The sequence below is a fragment of the Dendropsophus ebraccatus genome, chromosome 9 (genome assembly GCF_027789765.1).
Source record: "Dendropsophus ebraccatus isolate aDenEbr1 chromosome 9, aDenEbr1.pat, whole genome shotgun sequence".
Classification (NCBI taxonomy): Eukaryota; Metazoa; Chordata; class Amphibia; order Anura; family Hylidae; genus Dendropsophus; species Dendropsophus ebraccatus.
This window is the reverse complement of record NC_091462.1, coordinates 32,047,424-32,060,322: the sequence shown is the minus strand read 5'-3', so window position 1 is coordinate 32,060,322 and position 12,899 is coordinate 32,047,424.

Sequence of the window (12,899 nt, the reverse complement as noted above, 5' to 3'; positions counted from 1 at the left end):
CCCCTGCTGGCAGTTTTCCGTTACTGCATGTGACGGGCGGATTTCTGCATTATATACTGTACATGGTCTGTGCTGCAAGTCTGGGTTTTTTTTTTCCTTTTGCTTTTTTTACACAGTTTCATCCCAAAAAAACTTGTATGCACAAAAATTTCACCAAATATAGAAAAGGTTTTTTAAAGATAAGATATGCAGAACATCACCAAACATTCAATTCTTTTACTGGTTGCTTTTCCCATCTAAACAAAAAAAAAAGACAACACAAAAAAACATGCTCTAAAGGCGCTATTATGCTGCGTTTACACGGAACGATTATCGTTCGAAATTGCACCATAACGATCGAATTTGAACGATAATCGTACGTGTAAACGCAACAAACGATCAAACGACGAGCGAGAAATCGTTCATTTTGATCTTTGAACATGTTCTTAAATCGTCGTTCGCAAAAAATTCGCTGATCGTTCCGTGTAAACAGTCCCTCACCAATTTTACCTATGTGCGAGATAGGCTTAAGCAAGCGCAAAACGAATTTTCCGTATGATATATCCTTCCGCCTAAACGCTAAACGTTATAAAAAAAATAGTTACTTAGAAATTGTTAATCGTACGATCGGGCGAATTATCGTTCTGTGTAAACGCAGCTTTACGCAAAGCAATTATGGGCCATATTTGGCCAATTATCAACCATTACGGCCAATAATCGTTTTGAGTAATAAAAGGCAGCGATCAGCCGATATGCACCATGTGGGCTGATCATTGTCTTTTAACGTTTTTCAACATGTTGAAAGATGAAGGACAACGATAGCTCCGATCTGCTGCCGGACGATCATCCTGGCAGTCCCCCCCCCCCCCCCATATTTTCCCGCTCTCTGTAATAGCACCGGCTGCCAGCGTGGAAGGAGCAGCAAGCGAGCATTCACCTGACAGGTCGGCACTCGCTTGCTCCCTCCGATCACCTTGTATAATAGGGACTTTAGAGGGGTTTGCACAAGCTTTTACTGCAGTTTTTCATTTTGTTTTTTCAGCAGATAAGGTTGGGCTCCACAGGGGTTTTGCCACCAGTTACTATGTCGCACCCAGTAGCTGGCTGTGCACATAATGCAAGTACATAGGGTTGTGCAATAGAGAAGTATCTAGTCTTGTAACCCTTGTTGTGGTATAGCCGCAGCCTGATGCTGCGTTTACACGGAACGATTATTGTTCGAATTTTCGCAATAACGATCGCATTTGAGCGACAATCGTTCCGTGTAAACACAGCCAACGATCAAGCAATGAGCGAAAAATCGTTCATTTTGATCTTTCAACATGTTCTCAAATCCTCGTTCATTGTTCGCTAAAAATTTGCAGATCGCTTCGTGTAAACAGTCTTTCAGAGATTCACCCTATGTAAAATATGGGCTTAAGCGATCTTAAAAACGATCACATTAACGATTTTTCTTACAAATTTTCTTACGATTTTTCTAACGATTTATTCATCTAAGCGCTGATCGTTATAAAAACCAAATCGTTGCTTCAAAATCGTTAAACGATCAATTGGTCGAATTATCGCTTCGTGTAAACGCAGCATAATGGTGGTTTTACACGGAACGATTTATCATTCGAATTTGCACGATAACGATTGAATTCGAACAATAATCATACGTGTAAACGCAGCGAACGATCAAGCGACGAGCGAGAAATCGTTAATTTTGATCTTTCAACATGTTCTCAAATCATCTTTGATCGTTCGCAAAAAATTCGCAGATCGTTCCGTGTAAACATTCTTTCAACGATTTCCCCTATGTGTGAGAAAGGCTTAAACGATCGCAAAATGATCGCATAACGATTTTGCCGTACGATGTATCGTTCCGTCTAAACACTGATCGTTATAAAAAAAACATTGTTAATTCAAAATCGTTAATCATGCGATCGGGCGAATTATCTCTCCATGTAAAACCACCATTAGTCTTTCCTTTATTTTCACACGTCTGTAACGATGTCCCTGCAGCCCTTGCTAAACGATTATCGGCCCAGTAAACAAGCGCGGATCTAGCAGATCGGCGCTCGTTTACATTATTGATCGGGCCCTGCTCGGCCTGTGGAATAGGACCCTTAGTGTGAGGCCAGTGTCCCCCAGTGATATTCCCAAGCTCCCCTCTCAGACCCCACCACTTACAGACGCTGAGCCCCCATAGGACTGAGATTAGATTCACAAGTCTTTTATATACGTAAGCTGGCTGTATATAACAGACGGAACTCTACAGGACTTCTTGAATCCAGAACTACACTATTGAATTGACAAGACCATATCCATGTTTTACAGACAGGGCTGCATGCACCTTTTCTAGGCATCAGAACCCAAATTTTTGTCAGGTTCGCTCATTTTTAACAAGCAGCTTACAGACCATAAATCTTGGACGTGTGAATCTGGCCTCAGTAACTAAGGCTGCATTCACACGTCCCGTGTTCTGTCCATGAAAGATGGACGACACGGACGTTGAATGCAAGTCCTGGACTGTTTCCCCGGACAGCATGTGTATCAGCGTAATGCCGGCAACAGGGAAACTCTTTAAATTGCTGCAGCTCTACATCATGCATGCAGGGAAAAAGTCCAGGACTTGCATTCAATGTATGTGTCGTCCGTGTTTCATGGACAGAACACGGGACGGGCTGTGGGCTTTGGTAGTCACAGGTGTTATAACAAGGTGTGCTGGCATTCCCTCAGGAGAATGATTTGCTGTGAGGCTGGGAAAGCTGGGTGTCCTGGAGACCACGTTCACAATTTGAATCCTTTATGGTTATTAGAATAAAAATCTTCCCATAGATGGTGGAGGACCCCACAGCAGAACATTGACTCCACTCCATATTTAGCTAACTGGTACTGAACTCAATGGAGCTGTCCAAATCCATAAGCAGTGGTCTCCCCCTAGTGGAAGCTGCTGGTACTGCTTGCCCTTTACAAAGCCACCAGTGGTGAGCAGCTATGGCTACAGTGGGAGCTAAAACTGCAATTCCGGAGCTGTAAACTGCTGCAGAAATCAGCCGCGTCAGCCAATCAGATTGCTTGCTAAGTGAAATATGCAAATTAGCAGAACCCTTTCTAGGTATAAATAGTGGCTGCAGAAGATGGGGAGGTTAGTACTGAGCCCTAACCAGCAGTAGTGGGCCTTGTTAGCTAAAGGTCCTACCATGCAGTACATGCTACTAATGCACACCAGGGTCTATCCGTTATGGTTAGATCCATAAGTGGTACCTGCATGTAGCCATCATGCCTGGGCATGTATTTTATGGACATGTAACAGTGGCACAGGCTGTGAGTGCTGGTTACTAGTAAAATGAGAACTGGTTCTAGCAGCTCAACCCCTTGGGGATCTGGGGCTGCAGGGAGGTGAGAGAACCTGATGGCCGCACACTCCTCCCCTAGACCTCCTGGAGGGACCTCCTAAAAGTTCTCCTGGGCCTCCAGGCACTAAAGAAGCTCCAACAGGAACGGCAGTCAGTACAGGCGGCAATGCAGTGGTAGGCCTTGTAGAAGTGGTGGAGTCCCCAGTACCCTCGACCGCCGCCACATGACAAGAGAGTGGGGACCCAGTCAAATCCTGTTTTTTGTTGGATGTGGATACTCCACTGCTAGATGAAGGGCACCCTAGAGAGCTGTGGGAGATGGAATATAGCTGGCAGTGCTGTCTGTAAGTCTGCATGCACTGCAGTTGAGGATGGGGCCTGCGCCTCTTTTTGGAGTAGACCAACATGTTACTGGATAGGGCGGCGCTAGCCCTTTAATTGCAGAGATGCTGTGTCACTGGAGAACTTGGATGCCCACTGAAGAAGCTGCAGCTGGAGACTGAGGAAGTGGCTGACACCGGAGAGCAGAAGCTGACATTGTGGCCAGCTCGGGATGAAAGGCCTGTCGGTGCAGAGCTGGCTGAACTTGCAAAACTGTGGCTGGTACCTATGACAGAGGCCGAAGAACACTGGTGAAGCTCCTCACTGGTGCAGCAAGATGGCACCACCGGTCTGGGCATTGGGTCTGGGCACCTTCTTTGCCCCCTTCTTGGGAACACAAGGCCCAATACAAATAAGGGTTGTCTTAAAAACAGCATTGTAGTACACAGTCATGATAAAAACTTTGAAAAAATAAAACATCTTATAGAACAAATTGATTAAGGTGCAACTGATAGATGGGCCACTTCAAATAAGAGGGAATCATATTGGTTTGATAAAATGCAAAGTTTATTCCCCCAAGGGCTTAAAGGGCTTATCCAGTGCTACAGAAACATGGCCACTTTCTTTCAGAGACAGCCCCACTCTTGTCTCCAGTTCAGATGTGGTTTGCAGTTAAGCTCCATTCACTTCAAAGGAAATGAGCAGAAAATCCCCACCCAAGCTGGAGACAAGAGTGGGGCTGTCTCTGGAAGAAAGTGGCCATGTTTTTATAGTGCTGGATAAGCCCTTCAATGAGATGATAGAGCATTTGTAATATAAACATGTTCTTATGATACTTACAGCCTAAAACGTTTACACTGCCGTTGTAAGTCAACGATCTGTCAGTGAAGTTGAATACATCAGGCTCTTTTTTGACGTCTCTTCCGCCAGTGACTGAGAGAGTATTGCAGCCGAAGCCGAATAGTAAGGAGATGTGTTGGTGATTAGCAGGGGGACACAGGGCACTGGAAGGACACTGAGCATCCATCTGCCATCATGCTCTCCAGCAGCCACAGCCCACACAGCTCTGGGAGTCGGGTCGTGACATCACCATGTTATCCAGGAAGTGACATCACTATTTTATCCAGGAAGTGACATCACCATGTTATCCAGGAAGTGAAGCCTTGATGCAGTAGGAAGTGCAGGAAAAAAAGCACTTTATAAGCATTTCCTGTAACGATTGTATATTGAGGATTTGTATAACTTCTTGTGGGCAATACAATACCTTAAATTTTTTGCCGGACTTCCCCTTTAACTTCTTAAGGAGGCATGATGTACCGGTACGTCATGCGTCCGCAAGAGGTGTTCAGAGCGTGGCCGCGCGGCGACCCCGTTCTGAACCGCTGCGATCCCGGGTGCCGCATGTAGCCCGGGACCGCGGCTATTAGCGGGCACGGTCCAATCGCCGTGCCCGCTAATTCAGGGAAGTGCTGCATACAGTAATCAGATGCAGCTGTCAACTTTGACAGCTGCATCCGATTACTGTATGCAGCACTTCCCTGGTGTCTAGTGGAGTGGATCACTCATTAAGTACACTGATCTCTCATTGAGATCTTTGCTGTATACTTATACAGCAAAGATCAATGAGATCGGCACTCGTTTGCTTTTGGCTGCTGCAGCCGAAAGCATCCGAGTGCCGAGCCGGGATCAGCGCCATTTTGGCAAAGACACTGGCAGGTAAAGGATGTGTGGATCGCTCCTCCGGGACAACGACGTGCCGATCTCATTGATCTTTGCTGTATAAGTATACAGCGAAGATCTCAATGAGAGATCAGTGTACTTATACTAGAAGTCCTCCAGGGGGAATAACCCTAACCCCAGGGGGGCTTCTAGTATAAGTGTAAAAAAAAAAAGTGTTGTTAATAGTAAAAAGCCCCCTCCCCTAATAAAAGTTTGAATCACCCCCCTTTTCCCATGTTTTAAATAAAAGTAAATAAATAAATAAACATGTTTGCTATCGCCGCGTGCGTAATCGCCCGAACTATTAATTAATCACATTCCTGATCTCGCACGGTAAACGGCGTCAGCGCAAAAAAATCCCAAAGTGCAAAATTGCACATTTTTGGTCGCATTAAATCCAGAAAAATGTAATAAAAAGCGATCAAAAAGTCGTATATGCGCAATCAAGGTACCTATAGAAAGAACACATCATGGCGCAAAAAATGACACCTCACACAGCCCTATAGGCCGAAGGATAAAAGCGCTATAAGCATGGGAATGGAGCGATTTTAAGGGACGTATATTTGTTAACAAGGGTTTGAATTTTTTACAGGCCATCAGATACAATATAAGTTATACATGTTATATATCGTTGTAATCGTAACGACTTGAGGAACATGCATAACAAGTCAGTTTTACCCCAGGGCGAATGGCGTAAAAACAAATACCCCCCAAATAAAAGAAATGCGTTTATTTGTTCAACTTCACCACTCATTGATTTTTTTCCAAAAGGTTGCAGCCACCAATGGCATCCCCTTGGACTGGCCCACCTCAGGAATCCAGGATACCTGTCCCGGTTGAGCGCATTGTTTAACCCCTTGCCTCTAAAGCCTGTTTTGGCCTTAATGACCAGGCTCATTTTTCAAAATCTGACCTGTCTCACGTTATGCTCTTATAGCTCAGTGATGCTTTAACGTATGCTAGCGATTCTGAGATTGTTTTTTCGTCACATATGACACTTTATATTAGTAGCAAAATTTGGTCACTACTTTGTGTATTTTTTGTGAAAAACATCAAAATATCAAGAAAAATTTGAAAATTTTGCATTTTATGAACTTCTGAAATTCTCTGCTTCTAAAAAAGGAAGTCATAGCACATAAATTAGTTACTAAATCACATTACCAATATGTCCTGTTTATTCTTGCATAATTTGGGAAACATATTTTACTTTTTTAGGGTGTTACGGGGCTTAGAAATTTATGAGCAAATTATCACATTTTGTGAAAATTTCCAAAACTGATTTTTTTTAGGGACCAGTTCTTTTTTTAAATGGATTTAGAAGGCTTGTATACTGGAAACCCCCATAAGTGACCCCATTTTGGAAACTTGACACCTTAAAGAATTAATCTAGGGGTATAATGAGCATTTTAACCCTACAGGGGCTGGAGGAAAGTATTCACAATTAGGCAGTAAAAAAATCGAAAATTTAAATTTTCAAATAATATATACGTTTAGATTAAAGTTTCTCATTTTCAAAAGGAACATGAGAAAAAAAGCATGCCAAAATTTGTAACGCAGGTTCTCTTGAGTACAACGGTACCCCATATGTGGGCGTAAACCACTGTATGGGCACACAGCCGGGCTCAGAAGTAAAGGAGCGCCAATTAGCTTTTTTAATGCAGATTTTGCTGAAGAAGTTTCTGAGCGCCAGGTGCATTTGCAGAGCCCCTGTAGTGTCCGCAGAATAGAATCCCCCCAAAAGTCACCCCATTTTCGAAAGTACACCCCTCAAAGAAATCATCTTTGGGTAGGATGAGCATTTTGACCCCACAGGCATTAGAGGAAAGTATTCAAAATTACACAGTAAAAATGAAAAACACGAATTTTTCCAATAATATGTTTGTTTAGTTTGAATTTTTTCAATTTCACGAGGAACAAGAGAAAAAAAGTACCCCAAAATTTGTAAAGAAGGTTCTCCTGAATACAACGGTACCCCATATGTGGGCGTAAACCACTGTATAGGCACACAGCAGGGCTCAGAAGTAAAGGAGCGCCAATTAGCTTTTTTAATGCAGATTTTGCTGAAGAAGTTTCTGAGCGCCAGGTGCATTTGCAGAGCCCCTGTAGTGTCCGCAGAATAGAATCCCCCCAAAAGTCACCCCATTTTCGAAAGTACACCCCTCAAAGAAATCATCTTTGGGTAGGATGAGCATTTTGACCCCACAGGCATTAGAGGAAAGTATTCAAAATTACACAGTAAAAATGAAAAACACGAATTTTTCCAATAATATGTTTGTTTAGTTTGAATTTTTTCAATTTCACGAGGAACAAGAGAAAAAAAGTACCCCAAAATTTGTAAAGAAGGTTCTCCTGAATACAACGGTACCCCATATGTGGGCGTAAACCACTGTATGGGCACACAGCAGGGCTCAGAAGTAAAGGAGCGCCAATTAGCTTTTTCAATGCAGATTTTGCTGAAGAAGTTTCTGAGCGCCAGGTACATTTGCAGCGCCCCTGTAGTGTCCGCAGAAGAGAAACCCCCCAAAAGTCACCCCATTTTGGAAAGTGCACCCCTCAAAGAATTCGTCTTGGTGTGTGGTGACCATTTTGACCCCACAGGTATTAGAGGAAAGTATTTAAAATTAGACAGTAAAAATGAAAAACTTGAATTTTTCCTATAATATGTTTGTTTAGTTTGAAATTTCTCAATTTCACGAGGAACAAGAGAAAAAAAGTACCCCAAAATTTGTAAAGAAGGTTCTCCTGAATACAACGGTACCCCATATGTGGGCGTAAACCACTGTATGGGCACACAGCAGGGCTCAGAAGTAAAGGAGCGCCAATTAGCTTTTTCAATGCAGATTTTGCTGAAGAAGTTTCTGAGCGCCAGGTGCATTTGCAGCGCCCCTGTAGTGTCCGCAGAAGAGAAACCCCCCAAAAGTCACCCCATTTTGGAAAGTGCACCCCTCAAAGAATTCGTCTTGGTGTGTGGTGACCATTTTGACCCCACAGGTATTAGAGGAAAGTATTTAAAATTAGACAGTAAAAATGAAAAACTTGAATTTTTCCTATAATATGTTTGTTTAGTTTGAAATTTCTCAATTTCACGAGGAACAAGAGAAAAAAAGTACCCCCAAATTTGTAAAGAAGGTTCTCCTGAATACAAAGGTACCCCATATGTGGGCATAAACCACTGTATCGCCACACAGGAGGGCTCAGAAAGAAGGGAGCGCAAATTAGCATTTTCAGTTCAGATTTTGCTGAAGAAGTTTCTGAGCGCCAGGTGTGTTTGCAGAGCCCCTGTAGTGTCAGCAGAAGAGAACCCCCCCAAAAGTCCACCCATTTTGGAAAGTACACCCCTCAAATAATTCATCTTGGGGTGTGGTGACCATTTTGACCCCAAAGGTATTAGAGGAAAGTATTCAAAATAAGACAGTAAAATTGAAAAACTAGAATTTTTCCAATAATATGTTCGTTTAGTTTGAAATTTCTCAATTTCACTAGGAACAGGGGAGAAGCTGCATGCCCAAATCTGTAACGCAGGTTCTCCTGAGTAGAACGATACCCCATATGTGTGCATAAACCACTGTATGGGCACCCAGCCGGGCTCAGAGGGGAAGGAGCGCCAATTAGCATTTTCAGTGCAGATTTTTACGAAGAAGTTTCTGAGTGCCAGGTGCGTTTGCAGAGCCCCTGTAGTGTCAGAAGAATAGAACCCCAGCAAAAGTCACCCCATTTAGGAAAGTACACCCCTGAAAGAATTCATCTTGGGGTGTGGTGACCATTTTTACCCCACAGGTATTAGAGGAAAGTATTCAAAATAAGACAGTAAAAATGAAAAACTCGAATTTTTCCAATAATATGTTTGTTTAGTTAAAAATTTCTTAATTTCACGAGGAACAGGAGAGAAAACGTACCCCAAAATCTGTAACGCAGGTTCTCCTGAGTACAACGGTACCCCATATGTGGGCATAAACCACTGTATGGGCACACAGCAGGGCTCAGAAGGAAGGGAGCGCCAATTTGCTGGAGCAAAACCGCAGCTAGTAATAGTTATAAGAATAGCGCAGTTACTAAAATACAATAAAAAATGAGATTACAGGTAATGTGGGGTGGTCACGGGCAACCTGGGGTGGTCACGGGCAACCTGGGGTGGTCACGGGCAACCTGGGGTGGTTACAGAGAATCTGGGGTGGTTACGGGCAACGTGGGGTGGTTACGGGCAACGTGGGGTGGTTACGGGCAACGCGGGGTGGTTACGGGCAACACGGGGTGGTAACGGGCAATGTGGGGTGGTAACGGATAAACTGAAGTGCTTATAGGTAATCTGGGATGGATACCTGTAATTTGGGGTCGTTACAGGCAAACTGGCGTGGTTACGGGCAATCTGGAGAGGGTCACTGGCAATTTGGGGTGGTTAGAGGCAACGTGCGGTGGTTATAGGCAACGTGCGGTGGTTAGGGGCAACGTGCGGTGGTCAGGGGCAACGTGCGGTGGTCAGGGGCAACGTGCGGTGGTCAGGGGCAACGTGCGGTGGTCAGAGGCAGCGTGCGGTAGTTACGGGCAATCTGGAGGGGGTCACTGGCAATTTGGGGTGGTTACGGTCAAGATGTGGTGGTTATGGGCAACGTGCGGTGGTTACATGTAATCTGGCGTGTTTACGGGCTACCTGCGGCGGTTACGGGCAAACTGGGGCGGATACGGGCAACCTGCGGTGGTTACGGGTAATCTGGAAGTAAACCGCAATTATTACTATAATAAAAAGTGTGTTTTATTTTGTTTGTATGTTTTTCACTTTTTCACATTTACACTTTTTCACTTGTTCTTTTTTCACTTTCATTTTCGCTGTATTACTATGATTACTGTGATATTTTCTATCACAGTAATCATAGTTTAGTGACAGAGACCAAATTGGTCTCTGTCACTTTAAATTTTCAGAGCTAACTGCTTCTGACGCGCATGCGCACATCAGAAGCAATCAGGACGTCGAGGAGGACGGAGCTCCAGGATCCGGTGAGTATATGGGGAAGGGGGGGTGACTGGGGGACGGGGGTGACTGGGGGGGTGGGGGGCGACTTGGGGGGGGGGGGCACAGTGACAGTTTTTATCCCCTGTCACCAATGATTTATGGTGACAGGGGGTCCCCGATCACTGCCCCATGCTCTCCGCTACCTCCGGTGGCGGAGAGCATGGGGCTTTGATCATTATTTTATATCCATCCCTGCGAACAAACATCGCAGGGATGGGGGCGGCCATCTTGGATCTGATGGCCGCCCGGGTACGGGGATCTGGGGTCTGATCGGGGGGCTGATCTGGGGTCTGAGGGGATATTTTTCATCTCCCCCCACCGTGGATTCACGGTGGGGGGAGATGAAAGCTCTCGGCGGCGCCGGTAATTCCCGGTACCGGAGATCACCGCTATAACGGTAATAGCGGTGATCTCCGGTATCGGGGGACAAGGGGAGGGGGCCGGGGACATACTAGTTGTGGCGGTGGGGGGAGGCAACGTGCTGCAGCCTCCCCCCGCCGCCCGATCTCCCCATAGACGCTGCGGTCGCATTGACCGCGGCGTTTATGGGGTTAACTGCCCGGGGGGAGCGCGGCTCCCCTCCGGGCAGAGGCAGCAGGGGGATGCTGTGTGACATAGCATCCTCCTGCTGCCCGATCTTCTATAGGGACAGCGGGGGGAGGCAGGGAAGCCATGACGTTCCTGGAACGTCATGTTGCGGGAACTACCTGCTTTACATGACGTTCCAGGAACGTCATTTTGCGGCAAGGGGTTAATTGCATGTGTGCCTTTAATACGCATACAGAATTGACTAAGTGCAGGAGGTGAGGATTTCCGGCACAGACAGTATCTCTCACACTGTGTCGGGAGACAAAAGGGGGAGAGCAATTTCTATAGGGGACTGCCCAGAGGGGGCCACCAACTATAGAATTACATACATACGATGTCTTTGCTGTTGGTCCCTTTTTCTTTTACTGCGCTTTTAATGAAGTGTCCCTTTAGGAATAGTTTTTTTATTACTGCACTTTGATGCAGTTTTGGTGGTTTTCTTTTCATTGCTGCTCCTCTGATGCTGTGTTGGTGCAGTGAGGTCTTTTTTTCTTTTCTTATTGCTGTGCTTTGATGCAGTGTTGGTGCACTGTTTTTATTTTTTTAATTTTTGAGCTTGTTTGTTTTTTTAATACAATCCAGTATTTTTGCTGAACCATGTTTATCCAGCATTCTGGCCATCTTAAACTTTTAATATGTTACTGCCCTTGGGGAGAACATAGAAAAACATACTATTTGTACCTTCAGCGCTCCTTCAGCATCCTCCTACACCATCTTCAGGTCCCCCACTGAATGATTCTGCCTCCACTTCTGAGACAGATATGTCTTGGTAATGACAGCCCGCTCAGCCAATTACTGATAGATGGGACGGCACCACAGCCAGTGATTGGCTGAGCAGGCTGTCACTGCCAAGATGAGTCCATTTTGGAAGTGGCGGTAGAATGATTACTTCCCTCAGACTTTCTTCAACCAAAACCAGAAATGGGTTGAAAACAAAGAAACTGGCTGCTGAAGTTGGATAAAGCCCTAAGGCTATGTGGAAAACATGTATATAGTCATTGGCTGTATCCATGTTTTCCAGACAACCTTAGAGCTTTATCCAAGTTCAGCAGCCACCGCTAATCAAATGCCGAACGTTCGGGTTCGGATCGACTCGAACCCGGTTCGCTCATCTCTATTTAAAACATCTCAGGAGCGAAGTAGTTAACTCTTACAAGACAATGGCTCAAAATTCTCACAGCGGAAATAATGGACTCCAGTAATAAAAAAAAGTATTGCAGTGGATTTAACCAAAACGGTACTCACTTGGACTCAAAAAGGTCAATTATCACACTAGCAACATGAATAGCATCAATATACATTTAACCCCTTAACGACTCAGGATGTAACTGCATGTCCTGGGTCGAGTAGGGCGTCAGAGAGGGGCTGCGGTCCCAGCTGCTATGGGCAGATTTATTTTTTTAAAAAGGTTTTTTAACCCCTAGGTGAGCCAGGACGTAAATGTACCCCAAACAGAACCGCCGCTATACCGGTGCTATTTGCATTGATATATCTATACTGCATGGATGTCAATGAGAGATCAGAGCAGTAATGCTAAAAGTTCCCAGGGGAACTTCTAGTTATTGTGTAAAAAAAAATTTGTTTTTTTTTGTTAAAAGTTTTAATCACCCCCTTTTTCCCATTTTATAAATAAAAAGAAGTAAATAAAAAATAAACATATTTGGTATCGCCGCGTGCGCATTCGCCTGAACTATTAAATTATCATATTCCTCATCTTGCATAGTAAACTGCATAAGCACAAAAATGTAGAGGAGGTGAAATTGAGATTGTTGAGAAAAGAGGTTTTCTGGATACAAAAACTAGAAACATTAAGTCCATTAGGACTAAATGAACAATGTAATTTTAATGTATTTCTGTGAAGATGTAAATCAGATGACTGCATAGTGCAAGTGCAAAATTGGTACGGATAGAAAGAACACATCATGGCGCAAAAAATGACACCT